This window comes from Anabrus simplex, chromosome 11 (genome assembly GCF_040414725.1).
Source record: "Anabrus simplex isolate iqAnaSimp1 chromosome 11, ASM4041472v1, whole genome shotgun sequence".
In the NCBI taxonomy this organism is placed as follows: Eukaryota; Metazoa; Arthropoda; class Insecta; order Orthoptera; family Tettigoniidae; genus Anabrus; species Anabrus simplex.
The window spans coordinates 103,619,676-103,625,645 of NC_090275.1; the positions used below are offsets into that span (position 1 = coordinate 103,619,676).

The 5,970-nt window shown below is 39.3% G+C and overlaps 1 non-coding gene across 1 annotated transcript; it reads right to left on the reverse strand.

Moving 5' to 3' along the window:
* Positions 1 to 4,258: 4,258 nt before the first annotated feature.
* On the reverse strand, positions 4,259 to 4,377 carry LOC136883586 (5S ribosomal RNA). Its single transcript, XR_010861274.2, has one exon. It is a non-coding gene; the product is annotated as a 5S ribosomal RNA (ribosomal RNA).
* Between the last annotated feature and the right edge of the window lie 1,593 nt (positions 4,378 to 5,970).

Genomic DNA, 5,970 nt, shown 5'->3' on the forward strand with positions numbered 1-5,970 from the left:
AATTTCCTGTTGAATTTTCCTCCATGCTTTGCAGTTGAAAACTTGTAGTTTGGGGTCGGTGTAGTTTTACATCGACCAAGTTACTTCCAAGGTTGTAAGCCTTGGAGAGAGCCTGATGTTCGACTCGGGATGGCATTTCCTCCATATCCCATGCTTCGGTTCTCCCGCCGGTACTCGGGTGGCTGATTGCAGTGGTTTCCCACTGAGCGATGGGGGCGCCACGTCCCTACGCCATTATTATTATCATTATTATTATTATTATTATTATTATTATTATTATTATTATTATTATTATTATTATTATTATTATTATTTATTCCTAACAGTTATAATCCTTTTCTAAATCATCGTTATCCGGTCGATTATATTAACAGTTTTTTCTACCCTTACGAGAGCTAATGTGAGTCAATGCAGAGTTTTACTTAAGCGCCACTATGAGCGCTAATGTGAGTCAATGCAGAGTTTCACTTAAGCACCACTATGAGCGCTAATGTGAGTCTATGCAGAGTTTCATTTCAGCCCTTATTACTACATTTAGTGGGGATATTTTTCAAAAATTCAACAGACGCCTGAGGATATGGAATCAAGGAACGCATTACAGAAATAATTATGTAAATAAGTTAATTTGGCTAGCATTTGAATCAAAAAGGAAAGGAGGAAAGAAACAAGCGATTTTATGATGTTTATCCGGAGCTGCCGAAAGTGCTTTTCGAAATTTGTTTTTAAGTTTGATAGAACTAACCGAGACTCACAATTTGAAAGTACTCCGGGCCTTTTGGCCATCAACTTTTGGCACAATTGAGGAATATGACTAATTTTACGTTTTTCGTAGTTTGTCTGCTATGAAAATTGTTTTCAACATTAAAAAGGTGAAGGAAATAATCCGGGCTAATAACCGGTGTCTGTTCTTCCTCCGTGGCCAAAATTACGTAAGATTCTGGCGTTGATAAAGTCATACATAATTCCCAAAATTCACTCGAAAATACGCTGGCCCGTGGCTGAAAAGCCATTAAACTTGTGATAGAATCAGTGCTACAGCTATTTCCTAGGTTGGGCTATGACCAATACTTTTAGTCTAACTTCAGAATGTCTGCAACTCGTAAATAATCGACGTATGTTCAAAGGGACGTTCTGTGTAGTTTTGGGCTGTATTATCCACGCCCCCTTCCATCCCACATTTCGAGATAGTTAAATATAGTTTCTATTAATATTGTTTATTGAAGTAATTAGATGTATATTATTTGGCTAACGGTGGTGATAAGTTACAGGAAATGCTTCTTTCGGAACTCGTTAGAAGAAATACCTTAAAGAGATATTATAAGTAATATTTCGTGGAGAAGTACTCTAATTATGAAGACGAGATCAGTGAACCGAACAACGATTACAAGATCCTAATAGTAACACGATAGCTATTTGCCAATAAATTGAATTAAACCGGTTACCGCTAAAGAATGGAGTTTATGTCTATCTGACCTTGTAAGCCGCTCTAATTGGAACGTATTTTAACCAAATTATTGCCGAACGAAATTACAAGTACATAATTAGTTATCTTTGGTGGTACTAGCGCTGGGGTATGGTGTTCCCCACCAGGTGGCTCCGAATTAGACTTCCAGAAACATTTCCTAAAATTTATTCATTCATACTCATTTCATTTCTTACGTATTTAGAGGACTTTGTTTCTTATACATAGCTTTCGTTTCCCTCCAATAAAATTAATACTGAGTACTTAAAATAAATTCAATTCGTTGACTACCCTTATATAATTAAATACATTATTACTGCTATTATTCATTCATTTATTCATCCATTCATTCATTCGATCAGGTCATCTTAGGACCACATGGAACATTTCTTTTTTTTCTTCTCCTTCTTCTTGTCTTCCCGAAACTTCTTCATCCTTTCTCGGTGTTTCTGTTTCCTTTCTTCTATTTACTGCCTGATTCCTTCCTGGCTTTATCTGAAAATTTACCCTCAAATATTGCTTTCCTAATTTTTTTCTATTTGTTCTCTTTTAATGTTGAGTAGTTCCAAATCTTCTTAGGCTTCATCGGAAAATTCTGGTTTAGCTCTTTATTTGCATAATGTTCAAAAGTTTGTTTTGTTAATCTGTCTTTGTCTATTCTGTACAAGTGGCCAAAGAACTGGTTTTCTTCCTGAAAGCATGACCTATTTTTTTGTGATGTTTTGTATAAATTGTGTTCAAGTCTCAATAATTTGTTTAATTCTCCGAAATAGGTCCCGCAATTTTCTTTTTCTCTTTCCTGTTTGGATTATGCTTCTACCTAAGAAGGTACTCAAACACTCTGGTGCACATCAGGGGCGTAACATATTTCACAAGGGCCCGCCTGCCAAAATAAATATTCGGGCCCCCTCAAATAAAGTGTAAAACCTATACATAACTAATTTTCATTTAATTTCATCAATTAGAAGTAATGTAATATATTATCAAGTTATACTAACAAACGGGTTGTAAATCTCAACCTCCGAATGTCGTCACACAGTCACGGAGCCCTTGTCGGCGGATGGTGGACTTCTACCATTACTTTAATTCTTCAGTAACTCCAGAACTCTCTAGCAGATACGGAAGTCTCAATTATAATAATGTATTCGATTACAACACCAAAAAAATGCGAACAAAATTAAATCAGAAGCTGTTCAAATCAAGTTCGAAAAATATCAAACCGCACAACTGATAAGCATAGTCTATTATTAAATTCGTGCAGAGAGATCTCGTTAGAAAATGAGTTGACTGCTCCAACATCGTATTGACATTATACAGTACAATGTTGTCGAATTAATGTATGAGAAAAAGTTAAATATTCAGCAAACTTTGTGCATAGTACGATCTCTGATGCAATGCACATCAAGAAAGTATCATTTTCCAACTATAATGTGGTATTTTGGTATCAATTTTCGTTGCTATAGTTATTTTCAAATTTGGTGGAGTTCTTCTTTCGCAAGGAACGTGTTGCGAGGGACGGTTGTGCTGTGTTGCACACAACGCGACTGTTGCTAGATGCAAATAAATGACAATTCCTCTACGTACAAATTGTAAATACGAATTATTTCGACTGATTTTCCGTACAGAATTTCACTAGGCTGGATATATTCAGGGTCAGATGGGCCCGACTCATTGGAGGCCTTCGGTTCAGAGGGTCCTGGGTTCGATTCCCGGCCGGGTTGGAGATTTTAATCGTGTCTGATTAATTGTCCTGACCCGGGGACTGGGTGTTTGTGTTTGTTCGAATACTTTCCTCTTCATATTCAGACAGCATACAACACTACCAACCACCACCGAAACACGCAATAGTGATTATATCCCTACATATAGCGTTGGCGTCAGGAAGGGCATCCGGCCGTAAAACAAGGCCAATACACTTGTGCGACACAGTTCGTACCCGCGACCCCACAGATGTGGGAGAAGCGTTAGAAGAAGAATATACAGGGTCGGATGGGTGAGCTGAGGGTCAGACGAGCACATGGCAACTCGCTGAGCTTTGGGATGGGAGAGCGCCCGTACGAATCGCATGTAAATAATAAGCACACATAATAACTCATAATAAAAGTAAAATAATTTCTCACACTTTCACAGAAGATGTTGAAAATGTCTTCCACCTCCATCTATATATTTCTGGCCTCGTCTTTGGTTCATAGTACTAGATTTTTTTTTTCATAAATGTGCATCATTTCGCTTCTAATTACTCCTTCAATGTTTTATATTGGAGACAATGTTTCTGATGTGCACAGTGCTTCTGATTTGATTTCTGTTCCATACTGTCGGATTTTGTCGTGCTATGGGAAATATTTTGCTATAAATATATAAAAACGTCATTTTCCTATCGATTTCTTCTCATTACAATTTCCTTTGATCCATTCACCGTTGTATTTAGATTCTTTAACGCGGAATATCTTGTTGTTGCCCATTTTCAGTACATTTGGTGCTCTTTTGATGTGTGCCATGATTTTTTTTTTTTCGGATGAGATTTGTAATCCGATTTTCGCTATTTTTAAATTGAATAAATAAGGACGATAAATGAAATAGCGTATGGTTTTTAGTGCCGGAATGTGCCCGAAGACTTCGGCTCGCCAGGTGCAGGTCTTTGGATGAAGACGACACATGTACCCAGTCCCCGTGCCAGGGGTAATTAACCAATTATGGTTCAAATTCACGAGCCTGCCGGGAATTGAACCCGGGTCCCCTGTGACCAAATGCCATCACGCTAACCATTTAGCCATGGAGCCGGACAAAAGGGAATTGAGCCAACGGCACGTGGTGTTCCCAGGCGGTCACCCATCCAAGTACTGACCACGCCCAATGTTGCTTAACTGCGGTGATCGGACGAGAACCGGTGTATTCAACATGGTTTGGAAGTTGGCGATTATAAGCAGCAACTGAAGATTGAACAAAATGAAGGGAATAGTCTAAAATCCTGGATAGGAAGATGTCAAATATCGAATATAAAATTCAGAATAATTCTATTAATTTAGCACTGAAAGGAAGTTGTTGTATGAAATAGAAATGTAGGGAGCACCTGAATTTGAACTTAAACGGACTGCAGAGTGTCACTGTTCATCTGAGCGACGCCGAAAACAACGAACTCAATACCCCTATCCTTGGGGAGCTAGGGGTGTCTTACCCCCACAATAAGTCGTATGTGAACCGAAATGGTTGAGAGCTCTGCTGGAAAACACGCATGCATCCACAATATCGGTCAATTTAAGCTGAGCTGAGAGACACAGACTGCTGAGGCGTTGGCTTTCTGGCCCCACCTTGGTAAGTGCAATCCTGACTCAGTCCGGTGGTATTTGAAGGTGTTCTCATACGTCAGCCTCGTGTCGAACATTTACTGGCACGTAAAAATTCCGGCATCTCGGCGTCTCCGAAACTCGTCAAAACGTAGTTAATGGGACATAAAAACTAATAACATTATTATCGGTCAGTTTAAACATTGCTTTTGACTCCTTGTCAACTCCCATACGGATGGGGGCTGAACTTGGACCTAAACGGCATTCGGAGTGTCACTAATCATCTCAGGGACGCCGAAAACCAAGAATTCGACGCTAATATTGGTCATTCTCGATTAGTTTTTCATATCGTCCGTCCCCACTCCCACTCCTGGATGGTTTCTTACCCTCACGGCACTTTTTTCCAGATAGTAAGTCATATGTGTACCAAGTTTGATTGAAATTGCCCAATGGGTTCCAAAGCCATGTCGGTACATACATAGCCTACATGTAAATGTATAGCGGACCATAACTCCGTAAAAGATATTGGGTTTACGACCAATGTTTTTAGGACGGTTTTTCCTTCGTGTATTGCGTGCTGCCTCCTCTGCGAATATTGGAACTTTTGCAAAGTCACTCTGTATATAGTTAAATTAATGGCAAGAAATCGATTTGGCTAAATTTGACGAGAGGAAGAGATAAAATCATAGTGCACATCTTGAGACATCCAAGACTTCTTTACTTCGTTTTTGAGGGAAGTGTAGACGGTAAGAACGAATGGGGCAGAACAAGGTATGAATATGACAAGCAGATTAGAGCAGATGTAGGGTAGTGATTTGATTTGAGAATTCCTGTTGTTCCTCGCGGAACATAGGGTATCAAAGAAAAAAAAGCATCTCTATCTGGTCCTGTTGACAGGCAGCCTCGTTACCTCGCTTCAGGTCTTGCCTTCTTCTATCGCTTCCATGTGAACAGATCTAGTTTCATGGAAATGAAAACGTTAGTACAGGATAGGGTGGCATGGAGGGCTGCATCTGTCTAGTCTGTGGAGTGATGACCCAAACAAAAACAACAAATAGACGTTACATAATTTTAAAATATGCCATACAAATGGTCATGAAAACTATTTAGCGAATCTTTGGAAATATTCGTACCTCATTTTCTTTCAGGATGGCTACCTCGTAGGTAGCTGAAAGCTGTTCGCCGTGCTCCGAAGGGAAGATCCTCTACCGCTCATGCCTTTGT